The sequence below is a fragment of the Rhipicephalus microplus genome, chromosome X (genome assembly GCF_043290135.1).
Source record: "Rhipicephalus microplus isolate Deutch F79 chromosome X, USDA_Rmic, whole genome shotgun sequence".
NCBI lineage: Eukaryota > Metazoa > Arthropoda > Arachnida > Ixodida > Ixodidae > Rhipicephalus > Rhipicephalus microplus.
Window position 1 is genome coordinate 21,461,491 of NC_134710.1, and position 18,355 is coordinate 21,479,845.

Below are 18,355 nucleotides of genomic sequence, written 5' to 3' on the forward strand. Positions count from 1 at the left end.
GCTTGGTAACGTATCATAGCGTGTAATGGGGCACTATATAGTCCTTAAATCCCTACGTCTTTAGCCGACGTTTACCACTGGGTGAAATAAGCATGATTTGACGCTATCTGTTGTTGTAGTAAAATTAGCGGCACTGGATGGACTCTCCGAGTGGGGCGAGAAGTATTACCACCGTAGTATTGACATACCTTACTTCTGACTCACCAATAACAGCCGGGAATCGTTCACGTGATAATGCCAGAGCGACAGTAGCGTTCTCCTGCGAGAACAGCGCCTGTGAAATGCAGCTTGATCAAGCCAACTTCTTGCATAATTTCATATTTAAAAGAATTATTTGCTGAGCTAGTCGGTCGTGCGTAACTGGCTGAGACATATTAGCGCTTGCATGAAAGCGACGAACGCAAAAGAGTAGACGAGGACAAGAGCTATACTGACAGGTGTTCATTAACAGGAAAGGGTTCACACACACACACACACACACACACACACACACACACACACACACACACACACACACACACACACACACACACACACACACACACACACACACACACACACACACACACACACACACACACACACACACACACACACACACACACACACACACACACACACACACACACACGCACACGCACACGCACACGCACACACACACACATATATGTATATATATATATATATATATTCCTACGTTTCAATTCACATACGAACCCAAAAAGTGTGTTGTGGAAAGGCCGCTGAGATAGCTCAGTGGTTAGAGCATCGAACGCGTTATTCGAAGGTCGCAGGTTCGATTCCTGCTCACTGCTGGTTATTTTTTCACCCGCTTTTCTTTCTTCTTATTTACATTACATTTGTTCTAATAACTTCCCCTATACATTTTTTGGCATTATTGTCAGTTAGATCTCAATAATGTTGTGTCAAAACACGGAAAACGAGCCCTTAGGTATACACATCTTTATATATATATACAGATATATATATATATATATCGGGCATGAGCATACATGTCTACATCAGAGGCGGTTGCTCTTAAATACCGATTCGGAGTCCAGCAAAGCCACGAACAGCTCACTTATTCACTTTTTAACTTGGTTTCAGGATTACAATAGCAGCAGCATGTGTTGCTTCCCAACAAACTTCGGGTAACTTCTAACACTGAAGGAGAAAGTTTGTTTTTATGTTGTGCTACAGTAAAGGAACACTCTCTTGCCGCTTTCTAAATAAAGGAAGGCCCTTGGAAATATGGACTAACTGTTATAATGCTGTGTGTAGGTTAGAAGAAAATATACATGAGACATTTGGCTAGTCACAGAAAGGAAGGTGTAGAAATTGCACGGGCTACTCGATAAGGCTTTTGTTTCCCGCTAATGCTGCTAGAGTGCGTCAGTGCACGACACCGGAAGCCGTTTGACCTGTGTGTGTAAATAGCGAAAGGCTCTATACAAGAACCTCTTCTTCTCCAGAGAAAAAAAAAACACTTGCAATGCACACGCTTTAGTTTCTTCCTGTATGTGCACGCATCACAAGAGCACCTATATGTGGGAAACATTCCTGGTAATGATTGACTGATTTGTTGGGTTTAACGTCCCAAAAACCACGATACAATTATGAGAGACGCCGTAGTGGAGGGCTCCGGAAATTTCGACCACCTGGGGTACTTTGACGTGCACCCAAATCTCAGCACACGGGTCTACTACATCCCTGATAATGAACAATGGTCAGTATCGCCATATAGAACTATGCTTAAGTACAAAGCGAACACTCTGGTATGGCCCCGCGGTCTACCTGCTTCACTGCTTTCAGCGCCACGAGCTGCTGGTCATACCCGTAGTGCCCTGGGCATAAATAAAAAAAAGAACAAAATGGTTCTTTCTAATGCTGGGACTTAAATTCATGCCCTCATGCTAAAACGAACGAGTGTTTTTTATCCTAAGCTATACACCCATGTTCTATTAAAGAGAATACCTGTGCATCTAAACCATACGATTTTGTTGTACCCTTGGCACGAAAAAAATTGCGGTAACACATCTATTTGGACTTTATTCACTGTTGTATGAATGCAATAAATGTCCTCAGAATGACATGACTTAGAGCCTACATGGAGGATTGTTATCATCATCATCGTCATCAACCTGACTACGTTCACTGCAGGACAAAGGCCTCTCCCATGTTCCGCCAGTTAACCCGGTCCTGTGCTTGCTGCTGACAATTTACACCCGCAAAATTCTTAATCGCATTTGCCCACCTAACCTTCCGTCTCCCCCTAACCCGCTTGCATTCTCTGGGAATCCAGTTAGTTATCCTTAATGACCAGCGGTTATCCTGTTTACGCGCTACATGCTCGGCCTAAGTGCATTTCCTCTTCTTGATTTCAACTATGATATGCTTAACCCCAGTTTGTTCCCTAATCCACTCTGCTCTCTACATGTCTCTTAAAGTTACACCTATCATTTTCATTTCCGTTGCTCGCTGCGTTGTTCTCAATTTAGGCTTAACCTTCTTTGTAAGTCTCTAGGTTTCTGCTCCGTAGCTAAGTACCAGCAAGATGCAACTGTTATATACCTTCCTCTTGAAGAATAGTGGCAATCTACCTGTTATGATTTGAGAGTGCTTGCCAAATGTGCTCCACCCCATTCTTATTCTTCTAGTTACTTCAATCTCGTGGTTTGGCTCCACGGTTATTACCTGCCCTAAGTAAACATAGTCTTTTACAACTTGAAGTAGACTATTGCCTATCTCGAAGCGCTTCATGCTCTCTTCCGAGGTTGTTGTACATTACTTTTGTTTTCTGCAGACTAATTTTAAGACCCACCTTTCTGCTCTCTTTGTCTAACTTCGTAATCATGAGTTGCAATTCATCCCCTGATTTACTCAGCAATACAATGTCATCGGCGAAGTGCAGGTTACTAAGGTACTCTCTATTAACTCTTATGCCTAACCGTTCTAATTCTAGGCCTCTGAAAACTTCCTATAAACGCGCGGTAAATAGCATTGGAGAAATTGTGTCCCCCTGCCTTACACCCTTCTTGATTGGTATTCTCTTGCTTTCTTTATGGAGTGCTATCGTAACAGTTGATACCCAGTAGATTTCTTCCAGGATGTTTATATATGCTTCATCGACGCCCTGATTCCACAGTGTCTGCATGACTGCTGATATTTCTACTGAATCAAACGCCTTCTCGTAATCTATAAAGGCTATGTATAGTGGTTGGCTATACTCTGAGAATAGTATGAATGTGGTCGATCGTTGAGTAGTCTGTTCGAAATCTTGCTTGTTCCTTTGGTTGATTGAAATCCAATGTTTTAATGGAGGAGTGTATATACCAGAAAAAAATGTCTTGCCTTTTGGTTCTCCTAATGAGGCAGCTATTACACGTACTGACTAACGAGTGGCACTGAGCACAAGTGCGTAATCTCGCGGGTGGTCAAACCTTTTTTTGCTCCGCCACGAAATGAAAGGCTCACGTGGCTGTTTTTTTTTACAAATCTATTTACAAATTTATCTAGAGTATCACTTGTTTTCGTCTTATTTCTTGCGCTCGTTGTTTTGTTCTTCGCGCTAATATGTGTAACCCAGTTTGAATTTATTCTACCATGTGACAAGTTCATGAAAAAACACTGTATACGTGGTTGGGTGCTTAGAAAAAAAACCTGCATGCCACAGCTGACTAGCCCCTTCACCCATAAAAAAATATTTAAATTGCAAAACTTCAAAAAAAATTTACTTCATATCCAAAGTAGCACAAAAGATGTGAGCACAAGACGTCGACAACCACAAGTAATGCTTTCGCGCTACTTCAAATACGAAATTTAATTGCTACGCCCCGTCTTTGATCCTTTGCAGTTGCCTAATTTCTGGCGGGAGCATAAAGGAGTAACAATATAAAGGCAGAGAGAGTGAATTAGCTGCAAAATCACTACTATATAATTGACAACACTAAAGCTGAGTTCAGTGTTTGTTTGGCGACCTTTCCGTCTACAGATCTACGAATGTTGGACGGTATACATCGAAGAGTCATTAAGTCATTTGAGGTATGTTCGAGCAGCAGTCTATATAGAGATACCGACCGCTCCTCGGCTGTGATGTGATAACGACATATGTGCAGTTTAGCTGCAGAAAATTGCTCGAAAACTGCAAGATGTGTTCTTTGAGATCTCTTCATGCCACCATAATTACTCTTTTGTAGGTACAAAGACATCTGTGATGTCTTTTTTTTTATTTTCTTGAGCCATTGTTTGGCTTTTCTTCGCTCTCTTTCTCTCTTTGTGACGAGAAATGGCGTTTCTACCTTGATCGCCTGGTAGTTGAAGTCATCAGTCTTGGCTCAAGCAACATTGCCACCACACGCAAAAAGCCACTAATGTACATCAGTAAACATAAACACTCACGGATCAATGAACTTATGTTCGCGACAAAGTAAGCACCACTTATCTAGAGTCTGCATAGTATAATGTGTAACATATACTCCTCTTGTGCAGTGATATTTGGTTATACAGTGATGCCTATAAAATATCAGAAATGTATGGCTGCCAGTGCTTATCAAGCCACATTTGGGCAGTAGGGTACCCTGCTGATACAGTGAAATATACGATAAAATGAGTAGTTGTTATGGCGTATTGCGACCACATACAAGCTCCCAGCGCCCAGCGGAAAGCGCTGACAGCTATACCTTCTCAGCTACGGTTTCACGATGGCTGCGCTTTAACACTGTGCAGGAAAAAGCTATTACATTCCCGCTGGTGTAAAGACAGCGCGTGCCACTAATACGGGGCCATATCATGCCAGTAGGACGCCACTAACGCCTCGTCGCGTGAAAAGGAAACGTCGCGGTTTCTCGTTTTGAATCGAGGGGACGAAAATCAAAGCACTCTTTCCACGCAGTCCTCCGGTTTTACCCCGGAAGGCTTCATGTGGTTTTCACCCAGCCCGTCTTTCCTATACCTTGCGTTGGCTGTCAGTTGTGACCTTGCGACCAAATAAGAGTACGGCGCACGTACTGCGGCTGAGAGGGGGGGGGGGGGACGTGGGAGGAGGATGAGCGGCCGTCAAGTATCGTTGCGAAAAAACAAACACTGATGTCCGGGGAAAATTCTGAAGCGCTGCCTGGCGCAGCTCTTGGCCCTCTCACTGATGGCGCGAAGATCCGCGTCGATGTGTGGATTTTGCCCGCCTTGGTCACCCGAACTGGCCTGCTAGTTTCGTGATAGTCTTCGGCAAGTGTGAGCATGGTGAGCATGAAAATTAAAACATCGAGAATCTGGAGAAACTAAAGTTGGCCCATGCTTCGAAACGTGTCTTTCCATCGCACAATTGCTTCTGCGAGACATTCGTCCGTAACTTTTCGTCAAAACACGGTTATAGTTCGCTAGAGACTACTAACATTACGGCTCTGATTAGGCGATGGCAGCCGCAAGCTCAGATCTAGATTCGTGAATCATCGTGCGAATAGCAAGTATTTGCAGCGTTTCTTACGCCGACAAGCAGACGAGAAGTCGGAGCGACAAATCTGGGGCGCGCCGTCGCAGATTAGGCTGCATGCTCCTTCCACCGTCACCCACCCTCGGCGCGCATGTTTTTCTTTTGCCAGGCTTCTGGAATTGCATGATTGATCGGACGACTGAAGCGTAAACCGGAAGCAAGACCATTCTTCGCTTCCGGGGTAAGTCGGCGCGCCCTATAGAAACGTGACGCGGCTCTCCAGAGACCAACACCCTATCGCCAGCGTAGCTGCCGACTGAAAAGTAACATACATTTGTAGGTTTACGTTTACACGATCGTTTGGGCGTCGGCCGCTCATTTAGATCGTCAAGTAGATGCACGGGAAGGCTGGTTAGCTGGATTCGAAAGAGAGATACTCAATGCAGGGTAGCTAAAGTCAACCTATCTGTGGCGAAGAGCAAATAAGCCCAAGGAGTAAGTTTGTAGCAGTTGAATTGCGGGAATACACTTGAGCTTAGAAAAAAAAATTGTGAGTGTTGCATTAAGCCTCGCAAGGCATAAAAGAGAGAGCCTAAACTATTCCAAAGACTAATCCCGCTGCTTCTATGTTGCTTTTAGGTCGTTGCTAAGCTTTATCTACGTGTTGTGCTAGAACGTTGATTGTGAACTCAGAGAGGTTCGAGTTAAACCACAGACACCACACGAATGTGCCCACTCTAGAGACTGAAACTCGTGCTGAGACCAAGCGTTCGAACCGGTCATAGATCTACGGGTACATCGTCGTAGGCCTTCTGTAACTTCGGTATCTTCTCGCAGCTGTCGTTCCCTTTCCCGTTCCTTGTAGAATATCTCGTTTACGTACCCGGAGTCTCGCCACACTTGTTGCTGGGCGAAGTGCTCTCTTCCATTTTGAAGTGGAGCAGTGATTAGTAGTGAGACTTACCCGATTTCTTTGGCGGGTACCTGTTTGTGATGATGATAGTATTTTGGTACGTCGGACAAAGAACAATTTGCTGGGAGCTCATCACTGAGAAATAATTACGGTCACGCCACAGGTACACGCACTCACAGAGTCCACGTACGCGGTAGGCTATGGGCCCCCATCACCCCTGAATATGACGCAGCGCTGACAGGCACAAACCGCATGTTTTTCAACTCAAGGCGACTCCTTTCTACATACTCTCGGAATCGAGGCTTGTTTGCCAGGAATGCCGACAACGCGCAGAGTGTGGCGCCATTTTACAGCGAAAGCTGTCATGATTAGAACACAGGTGACGTGCGGCGCCATGGTTGTCCACCGTGGCCGCCGCCGGTGTCCATAACGAATATCGCAAGAAACAAGAAAAAAACGGTAAATGAAAAACACCAAAGACACAATAAGATTTGAACCTGGTTCCCCTGCCCGCCAGCCCAGTATTCTACCACTGAGCCACATTGGACATTGCAGCTGAAGGTCACCATGGAACTGCTGAGGTTTTTGAGGAAGGCGGACCAAGCGATTGGGAGGGTGATGTCTCGTTTCTACGCCAGATTGATGGAATGACTAGGTGCTTGTTGCAGAGGCTGTTTAGTATGCTATATTTCTGTCTCTTTTTTCTCTTTCCTCTCCTTCTTTCAGCCTCCCCTATCTCTTTGCCGCGTGTAGGGTAGCATACTGGTTATCCTGGACTGGTTGACCTCCCTTCCTTTCCCTCTCTACCATTCTTTTCTCCTCTCGCCATATTATTCTTTCATTTATTTGCGTCAAGTCTCTGTAGCTGTCTGATTAGAGGTCAAAATAAGTCTAACATTACTCATCATATGTATCAAATAGATCGTGACCCACCACTTGTTTGATAATGTTGATAAAAGTGAATAAAATGCCAACGTCAATCAAAGAAGTGAAGAACATCTGCAAAACTTTTTTTCAAGAGTATTCTTTTTAAAGCTTCAATTTTCCTCCGTGTTTTGGTTGAATAACCAGGGGATGAGCGCTGGCCAAGGGGTGATACCACAGTATCAGTGTCCTGTATATATAATGCCGTCTGAGAGCGCTCTTTGTTACAGAGCGTACATTCGCGAACTTGCAATCGTTGAAAGGATTTCCCTTTTAAGGACGTCCCTTCATGACGTCGCGAAACTGGTACAGTACTTCAAACGATGATGAACGCTCGATGACTCCGGTCTTACATTGTCCCTATCCATAAGGTGTCCTGACAGAAGCTCGTCACGTAGTGTCTCAGCATGAGTAGTTCATTTGCAGGTGCAAAAAAACGAAGCACTGTTTTTTTGCGCCATCTGCTTTACGATGCTCTTGTTGTGAGCACCAGCAGCATTCTTCACAAAGGTCCATGAAAATGACACCATCGACGGCCAACCCGACTGCCTCGGTGACAGTAATAGAACAGCGTTACCCTGGCGAGCGATAAGTATTTATCATACCGAGTCCGCGTCCCACTGCTCCAGCTCCTCGTTTTTGTTTGTGCCCCTGAAGCCTCTCTTACTTGAACACTTTGAGAGCGCGTGCTACTCTGAGCCAAGTCCCGTATGCCACGGCTGGAATATCTATTTGTTTGCTTCTCTGCGCCGCCCGTTGTAAACTAGGAGCAGGACGTACTCGCGCAAGCGATAACCGCAGAAGAACCAGACGTCATTTGACATTTGAAGACACAAAGTGATGCGTAATCACCAATGGAGAGAGTGTAAAGATTACAGGAAACGCGCATGGTATGTCTTGCATGTGCCTCTGCGACAAGCGAAGGGGATGCGGAAACAAACAGCCCTAGCATTGACGCACGGATGCTCTATTCGCGTCACGTTTGAAAGCGTTGGGCCATCAACTGGAAACGGTGTAATTCAATGCTCACACGTGGATAGGACTACTGATTGCTCATGTCATGAAATATAGAAGAAAGTGGCCAAAGGAAAACGCGTCCGACAACGCCTGCAGAATCAGCCACATGGGTTTGGCTCATGAAGTCGTATCCCTTTCATTCGCTCAGACGCAAAGGCTGTGTTGATCGTCGCCAGCATTTCAGTTTTAGTTTTGAGTAAGTGATACATGGCTAGCCCTCCGGAAAATGTGTATGCCAGCAGAGTGCCTGACAAGGTTAACACGTCCTAGGTACAGTTCAGTTTGGAGCTGACATGGGTTTGGTAATATATTCATGGAAGCGTACGAGCAGGCAATTGATAGATTGATATGTGGAGTTTAACGTCCCAAAACCACCTTATGATTATGAGAGACGCTGTAGTGGAGGGCTCCGGGAATTTCGACCACCTGGGGTTCTTAAACGTGCACCCAATTCTGAGCACACGGGCCTACAACATTTCCGCCACCATCGAAAATGAAGCCGCCGCAGCCGGGCTTTGAACCCGCGACCTGCGAGTCAGCAGCCGAGTACCTTAGCCACTGGACCACCGCAGTGGGGCTACGAGCAGGCAAGATGCAGCAAGTTCTATCAAGCAATGTTGCACGACAAGGAAGATATTTAATACTCGGCTAAATGGTTACATAGGAAAAATTACGCAAACCCTCACGAAAGTTGTGGCATAGCAAGTAAGCTGTGCAAGTTCATATAATGACAGATTACTATACACGAACATGATCTGACATTCGCGATCGGTCCTAACCAATCAACTTATGAACAGTAACGTGAGTGGTGTGCAAATTCACGCACAATTTTGTTATTTCTTTTTAAACGATTGATTCATTGATATGAGGGTTTAACGTCTCAAAACCACCGTAAGATTATGAGAGACGCCGTAGTGGAGGGCTCCAAAAATTTGGACCACCTGGGGTTCTTTAACGTGCACCCAAAGATGACTACACTATTTTTTTAAACGCATGTCTATTATTTCGCTCAGGGCACTATGATAAAAGCTTTTGCGCAACGGACTTCATACGTCTGCAATGTTTACAGATTTAGTTGTTCTATTCTACTCGGCCCCTTGTCCGCTGCAGTGGAGCGGTGTTTATGGTGCATGCTCGGCTACTCACCCAGAGACATCGGGCTCGAACCCGATTGCAACGGTAGGATTTCGTTGGATGTGAAAAGGTACAGGCCCATTCACTGCGCGATATCAGTGCAGGTTAAAGAACACCGGATGTTTGAAATTTCTGGAGCCCTTCATTGCGGCGTCTCTCATGATCATATCGCGATTACGCTACGTAAAACCCCAGATGCTGTTGTCTACACCCGTCTCCAAATTACTGCACTTCGGCTGCTAGAATGTCTGTTTTATTTGTCAGATATGATATCCACGGCTTCGGTAGCGATCGTTGGTGTTGCAAATCGTACAACTTTCTTATTTTTAACTCAACGGATGGCGATAAACTACACATAAATATAGCCGCATGCCGCAGAATCGGCCGTAAAATGCCAACCAAGGAAGGCACACTCTAAAAAAAGAGCGAGTAAGAAGGGTGTCTTTTTGTCCCACAACAATAATCGTCATCTATATTGCGTTCCATCCTTGCGCTATCGCCCCGCGCCCGGTACATTCCGGTCATGATCGACATACCCATTATCAGGGTTACATTGCATTCTCGATAGGAAAGTGGCCAGCGTCAAGTTTTCAAGAAAGGAAGCACACGCAAGCCTGATGACGATTATTGTTGTGGGAAAAAAAGACACCCCTTTTTACTCTATATTGTTTTAGAGGGCATTAGACATCAAGAACACAAATAACTATTCAATCATTATTTTACAAAATAAGCGAAAACATTTTTCTTTCAAAGTTCGTTAATCAGTGTGAGGATGATGCCTGGCGCTTTATGCTGCTGGTGCCAGGGATGGCCAAAGAGCGTCAAGAACTGTGATACCATAACATTTGTAATTTGCACGCATAACGACATAGCATAGTTCTGTCGTATTCTGATATCTAATGCCTTTTCTCGTGAGCTTGAAAAGGTGTGTTTGTGTGTGCAATTCCACTTTGATGTTTTACCTACTAAAACTATGGTATTGTGATGAGGCCTGCGGTAATCTAGATTAACTTGCACCACCTAGAATAAGGTAACGCACGCACGTAAAGCCATGAACATGAACGTTGTGTACTTTGTCCTCGTCAGAACACTACGGCAGAGCACGTGTGCGCATGTATTTTTGATTCTCTGGTGGTGTTTTGCCTCCGGAAAAAAAATGTACGGAGTTAGTGAACGTTTGGCCTTCGTCCCTGGTTCGTGTCCTTCTTTGTGTGTTTCGTTAACATCAACTGCTAGATTTTAAAGCCTCAAAACAGCCATGTGATTTCGAGAGGCCGTAGTGGGGAGCTCCGAAAATTTCGACTACGTGGGCGTCTTTAACATGCACCCAAATTTAAGTACACGGGCATCAAGAAATTTTCACGTCTATCCAAAAGGTGGCCACTGAGGCCGGGATTCGACCGTGTGAGCTGCGGGGCAGCAGTCGAGTAGCCATAACCACTAGAATACCGTGGCGGCTTTTGCGTGGTACACTGCCCCTGAACGAGAAGGTACCAAAAAAAGAAGTACTGTGACATTTATGTGTCTGCGAAGTGCAGCAAATAGAAGTGCGCTGAGACGACACCATTCTTTGAACATAAAAACGCACTTGATTTGCACAGCGGCCAACGATGTCGCGTGCAATGACCAAGCACGCAATAAATCCACTTGCAAGCTTAGATCATGCCTTGCTTAGGGGAGAGAAGAACGCACGGCGGAAAGGAGCGTCCTTTCTGTTCTGTTTCTAAGCAAATCCGTGCTCCCTTCAATCAAGAATGATGTCGAACCAACCAGCTCAACAGATGACCATACTGAAGCTTACATAACGCCCCGACGCGGCACTCGCCAGAGTGAACCTGTCGGCGGCAGCCGCGCCGCTTATCCATCGGCCGGAGGGCGTCACGACACGCGAGATGTTTTGCGCGCGGGGGCGGAGGTGAACTGGAGAGCACGTAGCACTCGCCCGGCATCCGTGGAAGCGGCGAGGACAGAGATGTTTCCGATGCTATACGAGGCGCCCGCGTCGCGCATAAAACGTGCGCTTCCCGGGACGTCCCCGTGCTTCCAGTGCAATCGCCGAGGATCGTGCGAACGCGTCCGTGCTGCCGTTGGCGTTCCACTCAATGCGCTGGAAATCCCGCTACATAAAGAGAGAGGGAGCTGACGTGCACACTACATCCTGGTGTGTGGTACGGCGTGTACACCGGTCGCTTCGCCCACGAAGGGAGCGTATCAGTTCAGGCGCAGTGAGAAACAGAAAGTAACGGCTGTCGAAGGAAGGGGCAGTGGAGCTTTCACCTGCGTGCGTCAAGCTTTTCTTGGAGAGAACGTTCATGTCGGTGACGGATTGCCTTCACCGGATGAATCGGCTCTGAGAGACTCCAAGGTTGCATAATGGTGTACACGTGATTGCACCTTTTAAATGTGAAGCCTTCTTTTAGCGAACTTTGACCATATCTATCTATCTATCTATCTATCTATCTATCTATCTATCTATCTATCTATCTATCTATCTATCTATCTATCTATCTATCTATCTATCTATCTATCTATCTATCTACTACGTTTAGCTCTCCTGGTCATGTGGATAATGGTATCAATACATAAATTGGTATGGCATAACATGACTGTATGACGAGCAAAAGTAATTACTCATAACACGAAAATTATGACATGTATGTCATGAATGTCATGATTTACAATTCATGGTCTTGCTGCTCTTGCGGTAGTTTCGTTCACATGACATATTGCAAAACTCGTATGGTATGAGAAGACTGCAGGGCGAACACAAGTGACAGACCCTAACGGGGAAATCATGACATGCATGTGATGTAAGCGATGACTACATGCCACGCTCATAGTGTGCTCGTGGTTGTTTCGCTAGCTTCACATATACCAAATTTGGTATTACTGGACGTGAATGGCTGACGAAGGTGTATGAGTGGTGCAAACTTGATAATCATGAGATGCGTATCATGTAAGAACAAGACTACATGCCACGCTCTTTACGTGCTCGCGGCTGTTTTGCTAGCTTCACGTATACCAAATTTGGTATTACGGGACGCGAACGGACGACAATGGTAAATGACCCGTCGAATCATGGTAATCATGATATGGGAGCCATGTAAAACGTGAATAGATGCTACGCTCATAGCGTGCTAGTAGCTGTTTCACTAGCTCCAGATATACCGAATTTGGTATCACGTGACATGAATAGACGACGATGGCGAATGACACGTCTAGACATGATAATCATGGCATGCTGTCATGTAAAACATGACTACACGCTACGCTTATAGCGTGCTCGCGGCCGTTTCGCTGGCTTCTCATGCCCCGCCACGGTGGTCTGTGGCTAGGGTACTCGGCTGCTCACGCACTGGTCGTGGGATCGAATCCAGTGACCGCGGCGGCTGCATTTTCGATGGAGGTAAAAATGCTGTAGACCCGTGTGCTCAAGTTTGGATGCACGTTAAGGAACCCCAGATGGTTGAAATTTCCGGAGCCCTCCACTATGGCGTCTCTCATAATCATATGGTGGTTTTGGTATGGATAACAGAACATATCAAACAATAAAGCTTTACATATACCAAAATTGGTATTACACGACGTAAATGGACGACGAACACAAAGGTCAGGCTCAAACATGATACTTATGACATGGAAGTCATGTATGGCATAATTTACGTCCGCCTCGTAACGTTTAGCTGATGTTTATGTGACTTATCAACCTTTCTCCTCCTTACTTCACGTGTCATTGAATCCCACGGTACGTGGGATCTGCCAATTATTTTTTCAGTAAACAGCCATTGGATGACTGCAAGCATAAAAGTAAAACGCACTTCTACTTTGTAGAAAAATTGTATTAGCAAAATGTGTGAACTTCAACGCGAAATGTATTCAGGCGAGTAAAACTCAATTCTGTGATATACGTCAATGCATTTTGTTAATGGGTCACGCGAAAACAAGGACATTAGAACAACTGCCATTCGTGTAGTACTTCTTTTCGTGTGCCTGTTTTCGTGCTACCCATTCAAAAATTTCATAACCAAATGCAACTGTCTTCAAACTGTTCCGATCTTTGAATTGTCAATTATGTTTTAATATCTGCGAATGCTGAAAGTAGCCATGACGCACCTTCTTAAAAGGGAAGATCTGAGTCCGCAGGATCGCGCTGGCACCATACATTCAGAGTGCTAAAAAAGTGGTGTAGCCGGCATTTTTTTTTTAATGTTGGTTATATTTCGAGTCAATCTTATGCTGGAAGTGCAGATGTAGTCTTTTGTTCATATATGTATATTTTAGACGCATCTAGTTTCGTTCAACCATCATTTTTTGTTGAGCCTAAAAAAAACATCGGTGAATACGAAGTCCATTGCAGCTTTTCCGGGTGCATTTAGCGATGCGCGTGTTGACGCTTTTTACGGCAGTGGAACTAATACGTCAGCACGCTGATGGTGCTGACAATTTACAGTTATAGTTTAGTGAGCTTAATTGTACAGCGGGATCAAAATGCGCATGAGCAGTACGCTAAACGACCCATAGCGTTTACCGTATGGAATCTATTTTTGAGATTTAGCGTTAGCATGTTTTTGTGGTTAAGGTAGTGCACGTAAAACTTGCCAGTGGTTTCAGACGCCCGCTTCAATTTGATTGCAGCGTTGATGTGGACCTATTAACTTCCTTGATAGCAAACTATATGTGTAGAACTGATTCACTATTTTCTACTTTTTTTTGTGGCAAACAACTGTGCAAAGGTAGCTTCGACGAGAAATTATAATAGATTACTTATCCTAATATTTGAGTTTGGTTCCTATTTAGAACATCCCAGGAACCGTGGAAAATTGGCGGAAACAAATCCCCCTCCCCCTCCCAAAAAAAACATCTGCTTTTGCTAGCTGGTCCATAATCATTAACTACTATTGTTCCTCAAAGAGTAATAATATTACTGCGTAGTAGTGGTTAGAAGAAGAAGGCGCCTAATTTCTACAGCCCGGTTGGGAGCATGGGGCAGCGCGTAATATTGCTGCGTGCGGAAATACAGGCGAGCGTTCTCAATTTTTCCCCCCCTTTTTTTAGTTTAGTGCACGCATAAACACTATCCGAATGAACTAAAACGCGTTGTCCGCAACGAACGCAACGACGCGGTATCGTATTCCCTTAACCACTGCTGTCACAGTGGGCCGCGGTGCGCTAAACTATCAGTGTCTAATGACGCACGACCGTTCCATCTGTGACACCGGCTGGCAAACACGGATCTAATACGCACGTGCTCTCATCGGCGGGTGGGAAAACATGCAAGCATGATGAACCTTCTGTGTTGGCAAGATCGCTTATTCTCGTAGCATGGACACCAAGTCGTGAGTCAACAAGTGGTCGTACGGTACGGTTGCCCCTGCATGGCGGCGTGCACAAGAATCGTTTCCACAATAGTTGAGATTAAAAAAAAACACTTGATGAGGAAATAGAGGCGCATGCTTGCTCAATCGGGAACGCGTTTGGAGTGTACTGCCTGGTCACATCGGTAGTACAGGAGGATCCGCGCTGTGGCGTGATAAGAGATGGCACGTGGGGCATTCTAACTGCCTGTGCTAGTTAACATAGGTATTTCATTATTGTTAAGAATATTGAACGCCCTTGTATCCCCTGCAAGTTTGCCGATTTCAGCAGAAGAAGCATGCCATCAGTATTAGAGTTCGTGCACCTTTCGCATTCCCTCAAAGTTCCTGGCTGTGAATAGTTTTCTAAATTGTAATTTGCATACTGTAAGTTCTTAATTAGTCGAGAAGCTCCTCTCCTAGTAGTGAACGAACCTGCACAACGCCGGTGAAATGCATGCGATTCCACGCATTTATGCTTTCTATTGGGGCTCAAGAAGGTGAACAGTGAATTAAACGCGACTTGCCCTGTCGTATATTTTGTTCGCTGTCTCGAGCATAAAGCATTTAACACAACCTCGGACCCACTGCATCGTATTGGACTGCTGACGTGTGGTCAGGTGCTTTCACCTTTGTCCCTCGGCAACTGCTAACAAAAAGAACCACGCTTCGATGAAATACCTGCTTGTAAAAATGCAACTGTCTAATTGATGTCAGTGTAGGCTGATTCAATCCTCCTCGCACTCGTAGGACAAAGCGTTCTTGGAACATATGCACAAATTGTTCTTGCAAGCCTCGAGAAATTTCTTACTGTGTCTATCACTTTCATTACGGATACAGAACATCCGCCGCAACCTTGCTGCATCAAAGAAAAAGACGACGATGGTTGCTTGTTGTTTCTTGACTGCTGCCATCTTGTTCACGCAGTACTCCGATCATTTAAATAACCTGCCCGTAACATTAATAGTGGAGGTGTTGGGTAGGTTGTTTAATAAATCGGAGTACTGAGTGAACAGGATGGCACCAGTTCGACAACAACCAGCAACCATCGTTGCTTTTATCTTTCATGCAGCAATTCTGCAATAAATAACCTACCCGTAACAATATCTCTAGTAATTGTTATATGTTGGATGATTCATACCGTGTATGAGTGGAAGTTATCTAGTCAGAAGCTGTGGTACTTCATAAAGCTTGCCACGCAAATTTTCGAGTGTTTGAAATCAATCATTAAAACGAAAGTTTATTAACGCGAAACGTGAGTATACGCAAGCTTTTTGTTTGAATACAGCGAAGCTTATGTGAGAAACTTTGTGAGGGGGCACCGACAAGTTAGTAATATTCCAATGCATACAGTTAGAATGACCATCCTCTGGCATCCTCTTGTGTCCCTCGCAGCGCGCGCGTACAGTATGGGAAACAGGAAATGTACGTCCGCAAGTCTAGCTTCCCCACCACTGTACACTACAAACTTGAATTGTCTGTTAAATCATGTCACAAGAAAAAAAAGGAAAAAGAAATGACAAATCCTACGTGGCAATTGATGATACACTAAGCACGAATGAGGAAGGCTGGTATGTCACTTCAAAATAAGCCCAACATTACAAGGCAGACGTAAATTATGCCGTACATGCCTTCCATATCATGATTATCATGTTTGCGCCTGCCGTTTATGTTCGTCGTCTATCACGTCACGTAATACCAAATTTGGTATATGGGAAGCTAGCAAAACGGCCGCAAACACGCTATGAGCGTAGCATGTAGTCACGTTTTACGTGGCTCAGAAATTATATTTCTCATGTGTCGACGTGTCATTTATCTTCGTCGTCCGTTCGTGACCTGTAATACAAAATTTGGTATATGTGAAGCTAGCGAAACGACCGCGAACGCTCCATGAGCATGGCGTGTAGTCATGACTTACATAGCATGCATGTCATGATTTCCGCATGGTTTGTCACTTATATTCACCATACAGTCATGTCATACCATGCCAGTTTTGCAATATGTCATGTCAACGAAACTACCGCAAGAGCAGCAAGACCATGAAATGTAAATCATGACATTCATGATGATTATCATGTTAAGACTAGTCAGTTATGCTGGTCATACAGTCGTGTTATGGGATATCAATTTTGGTAGAGATATCATTCTCGCAGCAGACACAAGAGGGCTAAAAGTCGAAGATAGATAGATAGATAGATAGATAGATAGATAGATAGATAGATAGATAGATAGATAGATAGATAGATAGATAGATAGATAGATAGATAGATAGATAGATAGATAGATGGATGGATGGATGGATGGATGGATGGATGGATGGATGGATGGATGGATGGATGGATGGATGGATGGATGGATGGATGGATGGATGGATGGATGGATAGATAGATAGATAGATAGATAGATAGATAGATAGATAGATAGATAGATAGATAGATAGATAGATAGATAGATAGATAGATAGATAGATAGATAGATAGATAGATAGATAGATAGATAGATAGATAGATAGACAGACAGACAGACAGACAGACAGACAGACAGACAGATAGATAGATAGATAGATAGATAGATAGATAGATAGATAGATAGATAGATAGATAGATAGATAGATAGATAGATAGATAGATAGATAGATAGATAGATAGATAGATAGATAGATAGATAGATAGATAGATAGATAGATAGATAGATAGATACGACCAAAGTCACTAAAGTTCTCTTTGAAATGCTTCGCATTTAAAAGCACGTAAACACACCAGACCTCCTAATGTAGAGAAGGAAAATGAAGCACACCTCAGTGATTATGTGGCTCCGCTAAATAAGGGTCTCCATTCCTCCATATAATACGCATTAGTTCATTTATGCTGCTTTACGCTAATGCTTAACTCTCATATTCATTAGGGAGCTCATGGGTAGGGCACGTAAGGTGAAGGCAAGATAACCCACAGTCGTTGAGGATCACTGACTGTATTATTAGAGAAGGCAAGCTTGGAATCGGGAGACGGAAAGTTAGATGGGCAGACGATATTGGAAAGTTTGCGGGTATAAAGTGGGAGCAGCAAGCACGAGACCGAGTTGACAGGCGGAACATGAAAGAAGCCTTTCCCTTGCAGTGGGCGTAGTCAGGCTGGTGGGGATGATGAAGGTAATAGTACTGCAGCATTTTATTTGAGATGTGTTGGTTGCTTCAAACACGTTACATCATGAATAATTGTGAGCCGCCTTGAAATCTTTGACAATCTATACACGCACGGTATGCGATGTAGAACACGGGGTTGATTAAAAATTTAGGAAATCCAGTCTTCAAATAAGCTAGCTGATGTCCCATGGAGCAAGAAACATTATGGAAGTGGTCGTCGTCTTGGTGCGATGAGCAATTCTCATTTATAGGACACGTCGGTTGGGTAGGGAGAAAAAAATAAGCCAGTATATGCTGGCGTGATACGTTGGCGTTTTTATAGCATTGGAGACTACAACTTAGCTTACCCAGAAACGGTGACGACAGCCTCTGGATGCACGATTCACAACACCAACAAAGTTTCTTGCTTCATGGCCAGTATAAATTTAACAAGGCCCATGGCC

The 18,355-nt window shown here is 44.4% G+C and overlaps 1 protein-coding gene across 1 annotated transcript in view; it reads left to right on the forward strand.

The window, feature by feature from the left end:
• The window catches only part of LOC142777474 (uncharacterized), a 45,138-nt gene that overhangs the window by 16,745 nt on the left and 10,038 nt on the right, over positions 1–18,355 (forward strand). The gene's annotated exons all lie outside the window — the stretch shown is intronic.